A 20264-nucleotide genomic window follows, 5' to 3' on the forward strand; every position below is an offset into this window, starting at 1 on the left:
GTCCGTCCCTTCATAAACAAGTCCGCCATCACAGATCATGCGTCACATCAAAACCAAAGCATCGAATGGAAGAGACCGCCAATAACGGTGCTGAAGGGACACCCAGGCCTTGCCGTTTGAACCACCACTCGCCCAAACTCAATTTCTAGCGAGCGATTTTCCACTCACCATAGACAATAAATATCGCTCGCTGTCAATCACCCAAATTGAATCTAAATTACATTCAAGTTTTAGCACTTCCAATGTATTCAATTTATCGTAATAAATTAGTCTCGATTTCTGGAAGACAGGATGTCAGCACTGCGAAAGTGTTTCATACTAATTGCTCTTTCAGACCTAGAGAGTGATTCGACCACTAGCGAGTGATTCGACCACTAGCGAGTGATTTGACCACTAGCGAGTGATTCGATTACTCTCGTCTAGCATCGAGGTTGCGAGCGATTGACCACTCGCCTTTGAAATGTAGACGGCAAGGCCTGGACACCCCCACCAAATCATGCATATGACCAACCACAGCAAAGTCTGCACACTCCGGAACGAGAGTAGGACTGCCGCCAGCCCAGCATCACCAATGACGTCCCCCGACCGGAAGATGAGACGTCCAAAACGCGAGCTAACTACCGAACCCCCAAAATAAAATTCACCAATAGTACAACATGTATGTAAGCACTACATATGTGTACATCCACATCAAAACGATGCACCCGTCGGCCGCCACACGCGTTGCATTCCACACAAACAGCCAGGGACAAATACCAGACCCTTCCCAAGCCTAAGCCACCCCAAGCCATACCGATTTCACCTGATTCAGGAATACAGAAACGTATTCCCAAACCATGCGACCAGTGGACGACCCGAAGCGACCCCCACCCGAGACAAGCCCGGCACCCACCCCAGCTATCATGTGAAACGAGACACATGCAGCAAGCGACAAGCGCACCGCCCCGATATGGATGTACACATATGGGAATTGAGCAACATGGCCTGCTGGGCAGATAGCAACAACCCCCGGGAGGGTGGGTTGGAGCAACAAATTGACAAAACAGGACGGAAAACAAGAGAACCCTGGCAGGGAAAGCCAAACAGTGACAAGAAGTCAACTTTCAAAGTGGCTAACCGTATGGCTCTCAACAAACACAAAACAACAAAAAGGGCTGAGAGACCCCCAGGATGAAGACAAAACTCCCACCAGGCCAGGCAGCTCATATGAACATCTAAAACTGTAAATAAAATATTATGTAAAATTATAAAAAGAACAAAAATGCAAAAGTACAGAAAGGAAATTGCAGTTATTGCACCCAAAAAGGTAAAAAAGAAATCAGGATTAGTTCTGGACCAGTCAGCTGATTTCATTTAAATATTTTTTGTATCTTGTAAAAAGCTAGGAAGACTCATCAAGAGTTGGTCCTTGACATGAGAGGGTAAATTGTCAAAATAAACAGGAAATCTATTAAAAACTGTGAATTTAAAACTTCAAGTTCAATCATCATGGCCGTGGACACGTGTTGCTCTGTTTTGAAAGCCATCCGAATTTCCATTTTGACAAACAACTCGGTACGACAATTATGGTGATATTTGTAAAGTGCGGTAAAATAAAGGTAGAAATACAGAAAAAAAGGACGGACATTGGCAAAAATGAATAGAATGACGAATATAATATGATGAAGGATATTGTAAAATAATAACAAAAAAGAAAAGAAAAAGTAAACTAAATATATTCAGAGGCTCGAACCCGTGTTCCACTACGCCTGTACGATATACACGTTTGTAAAAATAAAAAAGAAAGTAATATTATATTAAAATTCTTTACTCTTTAAAGACGTGTATACCGTCCGATTTTGTCCCGTAGTCATTTATCCCGGACAAAAACTAAACTAAATGTGGAGCACAATGTCAGCCAACACCTGCTATATGATAAATATTCAGTTAATGAAACAAATGCCGTAAAAATGTAATTGTTTGGACTGTATATCGTCTGTAGAGCGTATATTTATATACATGCATCTTGAATTATAGCATTATATTATAGTTTAAGCCTGTTACAGCTCTGTGGCGCAATGGTTACGGTTACGGCATCTACCACAGGCGCAGTGGAACATGTGTTCGAGCCCCTGAATGTTTTTAGATTTCGTTTTCTTTTCTTTTTCATTATTTTTTTTACAATATTCTTCATCATAATATATTTGTCATTCTATTAATCTTTGCCAATGTCCGTCTTTTTTCTGTATGTCTACCTATATTTTACGGCACTGTACAAATATCATCGTAATTGACGCAATGATGATGTTTTTACATAGACATACGTAAAATTCTATGATACGGGTGCAATTACATTAATTTGAAGTAATAATAGCTGATTGAAAATTGCTCATTCAGTTCTTTTTATTTATCATTTGAATTAGAAGCAATTCGATGTAATACTGTATTTAAAAATCATTCTTTCTTTTTTTGCCAAAGAGTTCTCGCGTAATTCAGACCCAAGCCAAGACGCAAAACCAGGTTTTAGCGATGTTTTTAATGACCACTCTCTAAATAAACAAATACATTTTTTCTATTATTTTACTTATCGTAAAGCCCCATCACTTATATGTTTTTGTGTGAAATATGAAATTGATACAACATTCCGTTGCAAAGTTATTGAGAAAAACGGAAAACAGATGCAATATTTAGGATTTGACTCGGACAATCCACGAAAAAAAGGTTGGCACACTTTATCTATCTTTTGGTATATCTCCACACCCCGCTCCCCCCAATTCAATGTTGGACCAAGCCATGTTATCAACAGGTCCGTGAGACCCTTCAACATTGAAAGATAAGGAGTGGGGAAGGGTGAGATATAGGGGGAGTCTGTACTTCACATATATTGCATGCATGTTTCCCTCGCCTCCCCAATTTTAATAGGGCACGCAAGTGTGCCAACTATTAATTTTGCGGATTGTAGTTCCGAAAAACTCTGGATGTAGTGCCAAGGAAGAAAACTTGTTGCTGACGCACACCGTCATCATCCCTATATCTTCGTGTCAAAAATTGCCGTGATAGTACGATGATTCCTCACGTTTTTCAACAGCTACGCATGGTGATCTTGTTCGAGATAGGCCGTGCGACTCAGGCTAAGCATACAATTTGAGATTTTGAGAGCCTGCCACACTGTTTCTATTCTATGTTTTACGATTTTCGCATGATCAGAATATGGCTGGTCGTAACCGCCACAACGTGGAGCTGCTACGCGTAGCTTACTTTTCGCTTCGCGGAGCTAAATTGACCAATCATGTTAGATCTTTTCATTACGCGGAGCCAGTGGATGCATCCTCGTTCCAGAGAGAAAAAACTCTTGCCAAAATTAATGTTTACTATGGGGATTTTAAATGAATCGATTGTAAATAAACCACGACCAGTTGTACAGGATCAATACCATTGTTTGATTAGTGTATAGTCAATGTTACCTTGCATGCATGTGTCATGTGTGTGGCGTGTTTGTTTGTTTGTTTGTCTACTGTGTCAGGCCAGGATCACTGACACCCACGGTACTGCTGTCATACTATCACGGTGATCATATTGTTGAATGTTGTTGACTTTAAAATAATCATGATGCAGTCACGTCTACAGTAGAATTCACCACGACCTTTTAAGGACTTAAACGGTAAACTTATAGGAAAGCGGACAGTAACTACAGTATGTATGGCCTACTACTAGTATATAAAGTAAATCCGAACTGGTTTGCAGTTTGCTGAAGGTCGAATTCCGCAGGCCACACCGCGCAAGTTATACAAATTAGCTCCCGGCGATACACTGCAAATCGCAGAACTGTGTGCATGGTTTACCACCACTCTGCCTAGCTATATAGTTATGTACAATACTGTATGAGTTTCTTATGAGTTCATGTCCATCTTAATAATAAGTCGGTTCGTACTTTTCATAAACTACTTTTTGAATCATAACTTTCGTGACCGAGGATATCTTGCAGCTACGTGACGCTCGTCTGGCAAATTCTTAATGAATAAATTCGCTTCACGTAATGAGTAAGTCTGTGTGACGTGCAGTGCAGGTAATGAAGGTGCTGGTATATACAAAGTGCGAATAAAATTGGACCTGGAAGTACATTGAACCAGTAACTGTTCCCCTGAACACCTCGTAAGTTGAAGAAGACAAGGTGCTCGCTGGTAGAGAATTCCACCAGGCGACTATACGCGGGAAAAACGAAGCTTTGAAGAGCTGGATACGGGCTGGTAGTGGATTGAATTTACTAGGATGGTAGGCTCTTGTGGAGGATGGAAGCATTGGAGTCATGTAAAGAGCCGGGTTGACTGCCACAAGGTTGTTACATATCTTGTACAAGTTGTACATGAGAATGAGACTGGATGTTTTGCGCCTTTGCTCGCGAGGGAGACCCACTGTAATTCTTGAAGCATTGGTGAAACACTGTCTTGCCGTCTGTATCGGTGGAGGACGAATCTTGCAGCCTGCCTCTGTATATTTTCAATTTTATTGATGTCCTTTTCATGGTATGGAGACCAGACTGGACACGTGTATTCAAGATGAGGTCGAACGAGCGACATGTAGGCTTGTTCCTTCAACTTGCGAGAGCATCCTCTCAGATTTCTGCGGATGAGCCCCGGGATTTTATTTGCACGAGCTGTCACACCGATGATGTGTTTGGACCAAGACAGATTGGAGGTGAATGGCAAACCAAATAGACCCAAAGGAAGATGCAAATCGTAAATTTGTCACAACTTATCTGATGATGAACAGTGGCGTAGATCACTTTTTGATATTGAGGTAGCTGCATGGGGTTGAAAAAATCGTGAAGTATAGTGAATCCAGCAGCCTTTGGCGACAGAATAAATTCGTGATGAAGTGCGTGAAAATTTTTGCCATATTGAAGCTTAACTAGTGAAATATTGTGCAAAAGTGGAATAAATTCGCGCCATTGTGGCTAAAGTGGTCAAATACCGTATGTGGTTAGTTTGGTCAGAAACCTACATACAGGCGTCAACATTGGGTTCCCAAGCAATATATTTAAGGTATTTATCCCCCATCCCCTAGGATCTACGCCTATGCTGATTAATGGCTCGTTGTGAGGGTGATCACTGGTGATGAAATGCGCAGATATACATGACATATTTTGCCGATCTTGCAAAATTATTAGTTCTTTGTCTGCATCACCTCAACACCGCGCCTGCAACCGGCCCAATAGATGTTATCCGTGTTCTATAAGCTGCATATCCTATCAACGACTTCTATACCTTGTTTAGGACTTTCAAAAAAAGTACCTGCATGTGAAACCATGACTGTTTCAGAATAGCCCGCCAAGAGTCATGCATTGAATTGGTTTGAATGAGGAATAGTACGGTAATCATCGTCTTTTGTTAGAAGTCACACATGAGAGAAGTGTATAACCTCTATAGGCGCTATATGGACTAATTGTAGTTTTTATCTACTCGCTCCCTCTCTCCACCTCTCTCCTCTCTCTCTCTCTCTCTCTCTCTCTCTCTCTCTCTCTCTCTCTCTCTCTCTCTCTCTCTCTCTCTCTCTCCTCTCTCTCTCTCCATGATGCAGTCATGTCTACAGTAGAATTCACCACGACCTTTGTAGGACTTAAACCCCATTAAAAGCTATTAAACCAAGATAACACTAATTGAAAACAGCTCAACTGATTAAATCAGACCTTCTGTGGTTAAATCAACACCACACATGTTTCTGTTTTACCTGGGGGAATTGCAATGAGCTTGTATTATAGTTTCAGTTGGGTAACCGATTACAAAATCAAACGCAAGGTAACGATACCATGTGGGCTTTTGTTTACGAAATGAGACAATGGTCTGCATATTGTTAACCAGCATTCTTGAAAATGAGAAACATAATGATTGTAGACTTAACACGGTTTGGAAATAAGAAAGGGCTAGCTACAAAGAACCACATGCCACGAAATATGGATATCCAACAAATTAAAGCTTGAAAATTAGAAAAATTAAAACTAGAAACCGCGAAAGACCGCCAACAACCGCCGCTCAATAGGGATATCTAGCAAGATTGCCCCTCAGGGCTGCAAAGAACCACAAACCGCGAAATTTGAATATCCAACTAGATTGCCCAGCAGGGCTACATAGAATCACACAGCGCGAAGTATGATTATTCAACAAGCTTAAGCTATAAATTAACCATCGATAGAGGGCAGGGCTTGAGGAATAATGGAAATTAAAACCACCAACGGCGAAATACCGCCAACAACCGCCGCTTAATACGGGTGTCTAACTAGATTGTACCGTCCAACTACAAACCGCGAAATATGGATATCCAACAAGCTTAAATTACAAATTAGCCACCAATTAGAGGGCAGGACTTGAAAATTAGAAAAATTAAAACTAGAAACCGCGAAAGAACGCCATCAACCGCCGCTCACTAGGGATACCCAACTAGATTGGCCCACAGGGCTACAAAGAACCACAAACCGCGAAATTTGGATATCCAACTAGATTGCCCAGCAGGGCTACAGAGAACCACACACCGCAAAGTATGGTTATCCAACAAGCTTAAGCTATAAATTAACCCCAAATAGAAGGCATATCTTGAAGAATGAGGGAAAATAAAACCACAAACAGCGAAAGACCGTCAACAATCGCCGCTCAACCGGAAGATCCAACTATATTGCCCAGCTGGGCTACATAGAACCACAAACCGCGGGATATCCAACTATATTGTCCCGTAGGGCTGCAAAGAACAACAATCATTAAAACATAATTATCTTGCCAAGTCGTGGCACTTGGACGCTAAGTTCCGTAGTATTAGCCTAGCTACATATGCGCATTTCGCAGTTCCAACTTGAAGTAAATCGGACTGACTCTGTGTCTCATTGTCAAAATTTGGTATGTGTTGTTCATATTTACATTTTTCAAGTTGCCTTGATTAATTAAAGTATATTGAAATGTATATAGATCATTATGTATCCCAATTAACATTACAGTCACGTCTCACGCGGTAGCTGTGACCAGCAAGTTTAAAAAAAAGAAACGACTGATAAAGTTTTATATAATTATTTATTGTCATAAATCAAGGATAACAAAATTTCAAACATCTATTTTTCGTTTTATTCCTTTTATGGAGTACTTCGTAACATGATGACTTTCCAAGCTTGGGGCTGCTTGGCTACATTCATAAAAAGAAAGAAAATCTAAAAAAAACCCGTTGACAACGTTTAGAAATCAACAAGTTTAAAAAGCCCCCACCTCGGCTCACCTTTTGAAACTTGGTCCCATTTTGAACATCAACAGCAAATCGCGGTTTTTATTTGATTTTCAAGAAAATACAGAATTTCCAACATAACAGAGACATTGCGATGTTCCAAACGCAGCACGTGGAACGTACGTTTAATTTTCACTTGCGTTTTTACGTACGTTAATACGGTGTTAAATATTGCTAGTCTCGGTTCCAAACTGGATTGTGCTCATTCGTCACGAAGGAGAACAAGTCAGCTGGAATGAAGACTGGTATATTTGATCTTATCTAATCTAGGTCGATAGAGGGCATAGTGGTTGAAAAAATAACAGTAAGCTGAGTGTCTGCTTAATTCAAACAGGCCGCTTTTGATTTTGACTAAAATTTTGACCTACATGCTGATTAAACTTAAGGGATCTAAAATGAGCGTTTATTGCGTTTCGACAGTATTTTTGTGGGACATGAGAGCACCTCAGACCTATCGAATTGCATTCTGAATACGAAGCATGTCTTTCTGATATCAAATAATTTTCATTTTTGAAAATCACAATATAATACAAATTTTATGACAAATTATAAAAATTTGATATTTTTCAAATTTGTGATATATAACAGTCCTCGAAGTAAATATATAAATCTAATGATATATTCTTAAAGTGTTTGTAGCAGGAAGGAAAAGCCGACGGTCAATTGAAAATTTTGACCTTTCATATTGAAGATATGGATTTTTTCCCAAAAAGACCTAATTTTTTTTGTTGGTGTTTTGGGAAAAAAATCCATATCTTCAATACGAAAGGTCAAAATTTTCAATTGATCGTCGGCTTTTCATCCCACCTACATACACTTTAAGTATAAATCATCAGATTTATAAAGTTTACTTCAAGTACTGTTAAATATCAAAAATATCAATTTTAATGATTTGCCATAAAATGTGTATTAAATTGCGAATTTCAAAAATCAAAATTATTTGATATCAGAATGACATTCTTCGTATTCAGAATGCAATTCGATATGTCTGATGTGCTCTAATGTCCCAAAATAAATACTGTCCAAACGTTCATACCCCAGCCCTTAATTGTTTTGTTTTTTTGTGCCGCCCAAATATTATAGTTGCCACAAAACATATATTTTGCTAGATTAAAGATCACTACATCCATACATCATGACTTTACTTTCAAAATGAGACTTTTTAGTCCTGAAAAATGGGCGCGTTGCATAGATTTAGACATTTACTTTCAGCTTGTAAATAACGCAAAATAACTAAATTCAATCACTCACTCACTCGGACGACTTCTGTCGGACTCCTATGATGGCTCCCCAGATGTGTCTGTCCTGCATGCAGCTCCGGATTTCGTTTGGTTCCTGTCCAGTGTCCTCACACAGAAGATCTACATAGGTATTGCTCGGTCGCCCCACACTTCTTTTGCCGTGACTGGGTTTCCACAACACTAGGTCTGACACCACCTGCCCTGTACTTCTTAAACAGTGACTAGCAAATTGTAGTCTCCTTTTCCCGATTTTATCAGTTACCTTTGGGAGTTTTCCATACAGTTCTTTATTTGTGGTATGTGTCCTCCAACTTATATCAAGAGCTGATCTAAGTAGCCTTGTGTAACAACCATCCAACAACTTGCGGATCTTTGTTGTCACTGTCCATGTTTCTGAACCATAGAGCAGGATGCTTTCTACTGTTGCTTGGAATAGCTTGACTTTAATCTGCCTTGGAAGAAGGGAGGGCGAGTTAGCGCAGCGGTAATTCCCTCGCTTTGCACCACTGAGGTCCCGGGTTCAAGCCCCGGCGCGGCCCAAGGACTCATGTGCACTTGGTTTATCCTGATTCCATGCTCACTCTCGCAGGTTTCTCCGGGATCTCCGGTTTCCTCCTGTATCGCAAAAATCGGTGATTAGTTGTTTGGTTATCAAAAACTTCCTTCACCCAATGGAATTTGGGGAGCTGCACAGATAATTGGTGGATGTTACAATCTAAATGCGGATAGGTGTGCGCCGTTCGGCAGCAACCTAGTTGACGCGATCTGATTGTGATGATTCACCATTGCAGCGAAATTACAGCGCTTTGAGTCCTCTATGATCTGGAGAAAGGCGCTTTATAAATCCAAAATTTATTTATTATTATTTATTATTTATTTATTTAAGATGGGATTTCCAGATTTTGGTGAGCTTATTACATGTCCTCCATGCCAGTGCTTTCCTTGGTACCATTTGCATTTAAATTTATTATTTCTTTAAATACATTTTGTTACATTTTACTTGATATTTGCTGCAACATTATACATTGTTTATGCTTCCTTTTTTTTTATCAATTATAAAGCATGTAACCTTACTATCTGCTAACTTGAATTTACAGTTAGTGACCATGACCAAGTTCAATAATATATGATAAATACCTGAAGCATAAGTGCTAGATTCAACAACAATATATGACAAGAGCAAAAGGATATACATTTATAATAATTTCAATTTTTACAAAGTCTCATATTATTATAATAATGATACAGTTAAAGTTCACGATAATTATTCACATGCAAATTGATGATTCAAATGAAAAATCATTCTATATTGCGTAGACATAATCCAGTCAGTGAAAAAATAACAAATGTATTTTTCTCCGGAAAATTGTTGAATTTAAAGTTCATTCTAAATTGTGTAGACATGATTCAATCAGCGAAACACTATAAATAATAATATTTTATTTCTCCAGGAAATCGTTGAATTCAAAATGAAGATGAAGATATTTTACCATACAAAGTATATATAATATAATTTAAATTAACAGAGTAGTTGGTCCTTTGATTTTAATCCAATTTAACCTCAATATTTTGAAGACTGCAGTATTTGGTATGTTTACATTAAACTGTTGTACACAGCAGTTGTACACAGCAGTTGTACACAGCAGTTGTACACAGCAGTTGTACACAGCAGTTGTACACAGCAGTTGTACACAGCAGTTGTACACAGCAGTTGTACACACAGTTGTACACAGCAGTTGTACACAGCAGTTGTACACAGCAGTTGTACACAGCAGTTGTACACAGCAGTTGTACACAGCAGTTGTACACAGCAGTTGTACACAGCAGTTGTACACAGCAGTTGTACACAGCAGTTGTACACAGCAGTTGTACACAGCAGTTGTACACAGCAGTTGTACACAGCAGTTGTACACAGCAGTTGTACACAGCAGTTGGATGGAGAGATGGTTAGCACATTACTCAATGCGGAAAGGCCACTTTGTTGGAACCACTCCACTTTGTCAGTGCTGGGAAGAGGGGAGTGTGCCACAAGATATGAGATATGCTAACATCGTCACAATCTACAAGAACAAAGGAGACCGATGTGACTGCAACAACTACCGCGGCATCTCATTGCTTAGCATGGTCGGGAAGCTGTTTGCTCGCATAATTCTACTGCGTCTACAAAAGCTGGCTGACAGAATATATCCAGAGTCACAGTGTGGGTTTCGCTCCAAGAGATCAACAATTGATATGATCTTCTCGCTACGGCAACTGCAAGAAAAATGCAGAGAGCAGCAAAACCCCCTTTACCTGGCACTCATTGATTTGACTAAAGCATTTGATCTTGTTAGCAGGAACGGTCTATTCAAGATGCTTCCTCTGATTGGCTGTCCACCCAAACTACTCAGCATAATTCGTTCTTTCCATGATGGTATGATGAGTACTGTTCAGTTCGATGGCTCAATGTCTGAAGAATTTGGTGTCAAAAGTGGAGTAAAGCAAGGCTGTGTACTTGCACCAACACTGTTTTGCATTTTCTTTGCACTACTTCTCAAGCACGCCTTCAAGGCAACCACAGAGGGAGTGTACCTTCACTCACGATCTGACGGTAACCTCTTTAACATTGCACGCCAAAAATAAAGGAACTGCTGATTAGAGACATGCTATTCGCGGATGATGGATCATTTCGCATCAGCCTGCGACCTCTTCAGCCTAAGTCTGAAGAAGACTCAAGTCATGGGACAGGGCACTATAGTTCCACCATCAATCCACATCAGTGATCAGCAACTTGAGGTAGTTCACCAATTCACCTATCTAGGCTCTACTGCCACAGACAATCTATCTCTGGATGCAGAGCTAAACAAAATGATTGGCAAGGCGGCCTGTACTCTCTCCAGGTTATCTAAGAAAGTATGGGAGAACAAGCAGCTCACCAATACAACAAAGATGGCGGTCTACAAGGCATGCGTAATTAGCACGCTCCTCTATGGTAGTGAATCATGGACAACCTACTCTCCACAAGAACGGAAGCTGCAAGTATTTCACCTGAGATGTCTACGCCGCATTCTTGGAATCTCCTGGAAAGACAAGGTCACAAACAATGAAGTCATGTCTAAGGCGGGTATCCCATCAATATATACGCTACTACATCAAGGTCGCTTTCGATGGCTAGGACATGTCAGTCGAATGGAAGATGGTCGCATTCCCAAGGATCTCCTCAATGGAGAGCTGTCTTCAGGACGCAGAAGAAAGGGTCGACCGCTACTCCGCTTCAAGGATGTCTGTAAGCGTGACTTGAAAGCACTTGACATGAACTGGGTCACCTGGGAATATGCTGCTAGTGGCAGAAAAACTTGGAGGCAATATCTCTCTGATGGCCTGAAAAGTGGAGAAGACCTCATTCAGAAAGCTCCTGATGATAAACGAGCAAGGCGCAAAGCCAGTCAGTGTGAAACATTCAAACCAACCTTACTAAATGCATCAGTCTTCAGATGCCAGGTCTGCAACAGAATCTACAATTCTCGCATTGGTCTATTCAGCCACACAAGACGATGCTTTCCAACCACCTCAGACGACGCTACTCCATAGTCTGGAGTATGCTGTCTTGCTCATGCTGTCTTGGCAATGATATTTATGAACTCATTTACAATTTACAGTCAGCCCCGAAACGCTGCAATAAAAAAATTTGCAAAAAAAGATCTGATCATGATGTTAATCATGTTTAAAATCAACAAGATCTTTTAAACAACTTCTGCATGATTTTAAATTAAAAGAAACAATTATTACTTTTATTCTAAACATCACAAAACTTGTGTTAAAAACCTTTCTCATATCACAAAACATATTTGAATGGCTAAAACCAAAACAACATTATATTACATCACTTCACCACCAGGTCACTGTTAATTTTATGCCTTTGGATTTCGTTTGTTTCACATAATTTACAACATAAGATATATATACATCAAAATTTACAGTTATATATTTCCGAACTATTTCACATAAAAGAAAATATGAAAATAATTTACGTGGAAATAATATTTGATAATAAACGTACAATTTTTTGACAAACACACACAAAAAATGACAATTCCAAATTTTCAGTCACAATAAGCTAAAGATTTGGATAACAATAACTTTACAAGACACGATATCTCGGCGATTGTCTTTTTCCCGACAAATTGAGGAGAAAGATCTCTGACCATAAGATACAGTAGCAACTGATGTAGAAACGAGATAGCGTTTAGAGGATGAACGTAGATTACGAGAAGGTTTGTATTCCTGAATCAAAGAGTAACATTAACCACTACTGGTTGACATTAATTTCACAGAGTTCCCTCTTAGAACTTCATGCAGGCTTTATCCAGGTTTTATATATCATTTCTTATCATTCCAGAACAATCTTAACTATTTATGGCATATTACAACATTTTAATCATCCCATATATGGCACATTACATTATTTCTTAAAATAAGCCATTACATCACCACAAGCCAATCAGACTCATTAGTCAGTATACATCAGTTCTAAAAATAACACAATACCTCAACACAAACCAATCAGATTCATTGTGTACTTAACCATGATTATTGGCATAGTGCCAGCACTCACTACTGTGGTGACCATACTAATTGATTCTATTATGTTGCAGAAACTTCTACACATAACTAGATATGAATTGCTTGTTCACTTTAATCATTAGCATCCCAGAATTGTCCATGAACAAACCAATTGAGATAAATATTAACCAATGTCTGATGACAAAATGCACAACTTTTAATCCATATCATGGACTATTTTTATTTGGGGCACACAACAATAATGTGATCTCCAAATTAGGTTGACTTAGTGTAATGTCCAGAAATTTAACGTCATACACGTGAAAGTTTGCATCCATCAAAAAGTACATTGTGGATATCAGTTATATTTTTATTTGATGAGGTGTTCCAATACACATAATATTTGTTTGGCTGACATTCAAGGATACCTTGTTCCACTTAAACCAGTTAACAATCTCCTTCAATTATTTATTCATATTATCACAAAGCCTTTGAATATTGTTATCAGAAAGAAAAAACAGTTGTGTCATCTACAAATAATATAAAAGATAGACCTTTAGATGTTCTGCTAATGCCATTCATATATACAATAAATAGCAGTGGTCCCAGGATGAAGCCCTGTGGCAACCCACCCTTCACACTGGTATACGCTGATTTTGCAGAATTAAAAGATACATATTGTTTACGGTTTGACAGATAGTTTTCAAACCATTTATACGGTACACCACGAAAGCCATAATGGTACAACTTTTGTAATAAGGTGTCATGATCAATAGTATCAAAAGTCTTTGAAATGTCCATGAAGATAGATCTCCTTGCAGATACTGTTCTATAATTACCAAATGATTGTGGAGAGTCTTTCTTATAGGTACAACCTTTGCTATTTTCAAAACATCAGTATACATATTTCCATAAATAGCCATGTTTGTATCTTTAATTAAGTCTAATACAGCCATATACGTAGAATGTTTATGGCGAAACCCATATTGCCTATTGTACAGTGATTCTTTGGCATTTAAAAAGCTACTATATCTTTCATGAACAATTCTTTCAAGAATTTTGGAAAAACAAGGCAACATAGATACTGTTCTATAATTACCAAATGATTGTGGAGAGTCTTTCTTATATGTACAACCTTTGCTATTTTCAAAGCATCAGGAACTATTCCTTCTGTGAGTGACTTGCTGAAAATTATTTTCAATGGATATAAAATTTCAGTGGCAAATCTTCAGGATTTCATTTTCGCCTGTCGGTTGGAAAAAACAAGTAAAGTTGCAACTATTCGGTAGATACTCATCAAGATTATTTCCTTAGTGTTTTATAGAGGCAGGAAGTGTAGGTCCAATGCCAGCAAAGAATTGATTGAATTCAATGCTTTTGAGGGATCACTATAAGGATCATTGTCACTTACAAACTTTTGAGAAGATATCTTTATTTGGAGATCTGAATACCGAATTCAGAATTTTCTACGTATTTCTTTTTCCAGTTGAGAACTAAAATAATTTTGTTTTGACCTCCTCAATAAGGAGTTTAACCTGTTACGACATATCTTATATATAATGTACATTCGTACACTGCATATGCTTCAGATCATTAATATCATGTCTAAAATTATAAGCAATATTCTCATCAACATACACAGATACACCACCGCCTCTCTTGTCATTTCTATTATACAATTTGAGGTTATATCGTCTGAGATGATCGTAATCAGGAGGTTTTTCTTTCAATCAAGTTTTAACCAGTTCAATGATTTGAAAGTTGACATCAATTTTTGAGAGTAACTCCTTTAATGCATCACAATTCAGACTTCTTACATTACTACAAAGTAATGATAAATTGCTGCTTTTTATACCGGCTGTTTCTTTTTTTTTTTTACTTCAGATGCATCATTATTGTCTAGCGAATTCTATTTGATGTTTTCAAAATGAGATTCCATTATAGTATCAGCCGACATGTCCTCAAAACAGCTACACAATACAAGTTGGAATTCACGTTCATCAGTAAAATTAATCATTTTGTATCCAACTGAACATGGATTCCTATCGGGAACATAATGGTATATTAACCTACATAGATACAACATAGATATTATTTAGAACCGTAATGAGATAGTATATCAAAACATTGTACATGTTAACCTACAAGGTTTTAAAGATATGCCAAAGTTATCAATTGTGGAATTAACAATGATTATATCAGGCTCATAATTATTGTATATTAAAACAACAATACATACATTTGTAAAAACTACATAAGATATCATTTTGAACCATTATTTATCCATAGCCTGTATCAGGCATGTGAAATAAAGGTGGCTTGGATACAACAAACAAACCATAAGTGGATGGTAAATTTGGATTTATATACCAAGCACATTGAAACAACCATACAGGAATTATGGATACCGAATCTTTGTCAATAATTTAGAGTTTTGGGTAACAAATAAGCACTGATCAAATTGGAGCTGGCAAGATGTTGCACATGATTGTGTCAATCAAATTGTCACAACATAAGCAGGTTTAGATTTATGACAGGTTACATACACTCAGCAACCTGGACAACCGATTCTTTTGTTATGCAAGGCTCACTCAGTCATTTAATGAGGCAATACAAATGATCGAATTTGGTGTTGAAATGAGCTAAATTTTGAGTTACACCTTTTCAATGTAAAATTAATTTTCTCGGCCAAATGAAAAGCAATCATTTTCATTTTTCAGTAAATGTCAGGAAAAATTGTAGTGCTTGATACTGTATTTTTTTTTCAAATCCTAGTGTTAAACTTAGGCGTGAAATTTAGTCATTTAGTGTAAGATTTTCGATTTTGATAGGCTTAAACTCTGCCCGCGAGCGTTTTTTGTATCAACCTTTTAGCTTTTCAAAGTAAGATAGTTCGCTAATGAAGGATTTTTCCCAACTTTCTAACGCACATCACCGTGAGCGATATATCATAGTTTTGTCAGAATTTCCGTTTGATTTCACCATCTTTTACTGTCGGCTGAAAATTTTTCAAAATCAACATTGAAATCTAAGGCTAATACTAGCATTGTGGATCGATATCCCTGGGTTTAATAGGAATACCGGCATGGCTACAGTGTTGCCAGAACTTCAATATAGCAAAGAAATTCCCAGGCCTATAGCGCTCCTACTGACATGTTTAACCAGAACACCCAATTGGGGATTTGGGCTACCAAATCGCTAGTCGGGCAATTTGCTTTCAATGAAAAATCGACCTGGATAACAACAAAGGAAATATCGACTATTTCCGCTGGTTGCTCTCGAGATAAAAGTACTGAGTTTGACATTTTCGGAGCATGAAGGGAAAAGGGTAAAATAAAAACGGAAATTCTGACAAAACTATAACATATAGACCCACACGATGTGCCTTACAGAGATGGGAAATATCTTTCTTTAGCAAACTATATTAGTTTGAGACGCTAAAACATGAATTCCGTAAAAAGCTCGCGGGCGAACTCAAGGCCTATAAAAATTAAAAATATCACACTAAAAGACACAATTTGAGGCTTAATTTTAACACCAGGATTAAAAAAAAAATGTATATCCAAGCACCAAGTTTTTAATTGACATTAAAAAAAAAAAAAAAATTGCTTTATATTTGACCGAGAAAGTTAATTTCATAGCAAAAAGGTGTATCTCTGAATTGTGCTGATTTTAACATTGTATCGATCGACTTTTAGCACGACTAAGCATTTCTAAAGAATCGGTTGTCCAGGTGGCTGACTGCATAAGCGAGGACTATCTTTTGGTGCTGTGTTTATTATAATCTCATTTGTATATTAATTAGTATGTATTGCATTTTGTATTTGTGTCCTCTGTATTATATTATACATGTACTTTACTTGTGTGTTGTGATAAAATAAAACTGAAGTGAGAGCGTCGAACACGATGCAAGTAAAGCAATCGAAAGATGCAACTAAATGACTGGAACCCCCAAAGCGCTCAATAAAAACAAATCGAAGATGATGATAAAAAGATCGACGCTCTTCATGGTGAGAAAGAATATTGGACCTAATCATGAAGAAACAGACAAATTAGCGACGAGTGTCTTCTGCGACCACTTTAACACTGAGATTGACGAGGCAGATTGCTCAAAGAAAAATACAGAACCTTCCCAAGCTGACGTAAAAAATAGGATGCCCTGTATAACCCACTGATAATATTAAAAATGCTATCAAATCTTATTGACTGAGGTTTGATAAAGGAAAAGCAAGAGGCCCTTAACATTCGTTTGGCTAAAACTTGAATATCAATAAAGATCGGGCTTAGGAATTTTTGGAATTTCCATGAATTACCAGTACCACTTGTTTCATGTTTCATCAGTCTTGTTTGAGCTCGTTTCCCTTTGTCTTCTTTACCACATATTATTAATTTTTCATTACAGCCATGTTCTTCGATTGCTATTTCCGTAACCTGGCTCTATTGCCGCTCATAATATGTGCCATAACTAGTAAGTGTTTACTTTCAACAATTTAAAGCATATAGTATGTTTCTTATTTTTTATTTCTCTTTACTGGAGGCAGGCCCCCGTCTCTATTAAGATCACTATCTCTAAGGGGTCGCTTTCTTGTGCGTCTGTGCGTCATGGACCTCTTACATTTTGTTTTGAACCCCATGAAATAACAAGTTGAAACTGACCAACGGGTCCGATTAAAACTTCATGGACCCCTTAAATTATACGATGCACGGAAGCTTTTATCAAGTAATTAATTGCTAAGTTGGTCATAAAATTTTTGTGTCAGTTCCTGGAGAACTGACACCTTCTAGTACAGGTTTGACGATCACGTGACAAATCGAATCTGTGACGTCAATATTGATATCAATATCAATTTAAGGCTTCTCTAGTTAAATTACATACCTATTGGCATTTTGGCTGTTCCATTTAATTTACATACTCCATCTAAAAATAATGGCTCCAAAAACAGCTGTTCCATTTAATTTACATACTCCCTCTGAAAAAAATGGCTGTTCCATCCGCTGAGAAATCAACATTTCCCTGTGCACGTAGTCCATGAATTGATCCTGATTTGCATTGTCGTATAGAGTTATTTTTTTGTGCACAACAGGGATGTTACTATTGTTTAACTAGAAACTTAAATTAGGTGATGATGATTTGATTAATATAATTCTTTGTTTCAGCGACCCTGGGGGTGAACAGACAAACAAAAACATGGGTCAAAATCCTTCAATTTCTGTGAAAATTGAACAAAAAGTACCCAAATCCCTACATTTTATATCTCCCTGTGTTATAGACAAATTTTATACGTCACATTTAAAATCATTTAAAATGACTTATAAATTGCCTTATGCTTTAACGGGGTCTTATACATTTGTACTGTGTGAACTTTGTTTTTAAATGCCTTTGGCTTCCAAGTTAGTTTCTCGGAGCTGGTGAAGTGTATTGGGGTGTAACTTGGTAGGGTGGTGGTAAGCGGCTAAGACTTGATGAAATTTTAGGTAGATAATTTGCATATTTAACTTAAAAATTGTTTTAAGTCGTAAGATCCGATGCGATTTTTGTCGCAAGATATGCAAATTAGTCATCACATTTGTCAAAATGCTATTGGCCATTTTTCGGAACTGGTGAGGCATATAGAAATGTAATTTGGTTGGGTGATGGTTAAGAGCACTCTTAAGATCAGATGCTATTTTTGTCACAAAATATGCAAATCAGCCACCTCATTTCCTTTTTTTCTATTTTTAAAAACGCTTTTTGCCATTTTTCGGAACTGGTAGGGGGTATATAGATGTAACTTGGTAGGGTGGTGGTAAAGGGGCAGTCTTAAGATCCCACGTTATTGTCGCAAAATATTCAAATTAGCCACCTCATTTGTAAATAGGAACTGACACCAATTTTTTTTTCAGGAATATCTTATTTTGTCATTGTCGATGCAAAAAAAGAACCAATTATGACACAGAAAACCTAAAAAATATTCCGAATAGGCGTTCAAAAATTATGAAAATAATCGGTCAATGCAATGCCAACGCAATAACATCAACCTTAAGAACTTAACTTAAGTTAAGTTACCATGTATTTCTGGTTGCGCATGCAAATAAACCCCTTAGATTCTCACTGGGCCCCTTAAATTAGGGTTTGGCAGGGCTTAAAGGGTCCGGAAAAATCAACTGGACTCTTAACATTAAGCTCGCTCTACCCCTGAGTCAATGTAAATTACTCGCGTTTTGGACTTGAGAAACTATACAGAAATATTTCGTAATACTCTTGAAAGTTTTCTGACAAATTTTCAAGTTTATCAAGTTATTTATATTTATATTTATAATTCTTTTCAATAACCCAGAGAGCTATTGCTTTTTGGGCGGGTGCGGCGTGCCGCACCCGCCCTGTATTCTCTGACTATTGACCTACTTTTTCACATGCCGCAGTGTTGAGAAAATATTCGTGCCGGTTATATCTCAAACACCCACAGAGGTGATAGTTTACGGCGAGTTTTGTAATTATTACTTGATTTTGATATGTAAGTAATACGATAAAGTCGTCATAGGCAGTAATGTGTTTGTATTAAAAGAAATAACAAAAATAATTATTTAAGTAATAGAAATACTATTTGGAAATTGCAGCAAGATTTGCAGATGTTTTTATTTGAACAGTGCCAGTTCACCAGTTTTGCTAGTTTTCCTAATGTTTGGGCTAAATTAACAGCATCGTGAAGGTCATATATATCATTTTATACTGACAGCCTCTGTATGGACTTACATACAGCTTGTATGTACATTGTGTTCAGTGTGTACATAGGCTATTTACTTTTCAAATCTTGTGACAAATTGTGCTTTGATGATGCTTGTATAAGGTATTATAGACAAATTATTATGTATTAATGCATGTGCACCAGTAGAAATGGCCCAGGTTGAATAAAATAAATAAACATATGAATGAAAATTTTATTCCCTGGATTATCTTTGTTGGGACAAAATAATGATATAGTTTGACGCTTTGAAATACAGTTATGTTAATCATAATAAAGTTACAAAGTTAAAAAATAATATCGAAGTACTGTAAAACATGTTTTATATAAAATGTTAACATAAAACGTCTTCTGTTATGATGTGAAGGGTTGATATAAAAACAGGGAAAATCTGTTCCAACTGACCAGCAGAGAATAAAGGATAAGCAATAGATAAGATTAAAATCACGGAAAATATGACACAACCTACAATGGGGGAATAACAAACGTATAAACGTATAAAGTTAAAAACTCTTAACTT

This window comes from Amphiura filiformis, chromosome 14 (genome assembly GCF_039555335.1).
Source record: "Amphiura filiformis chromosome 14, Afil_fr2py, whole genome shotgun sequence".
Taxonomy (NCBI): domain Eukaryota; kingdom Metazoa; phylum Echinodermata; class Ophiuroidea; order Amphilepidida; family Amphiuridae; genus Amphiura; species Amphiura filiformis.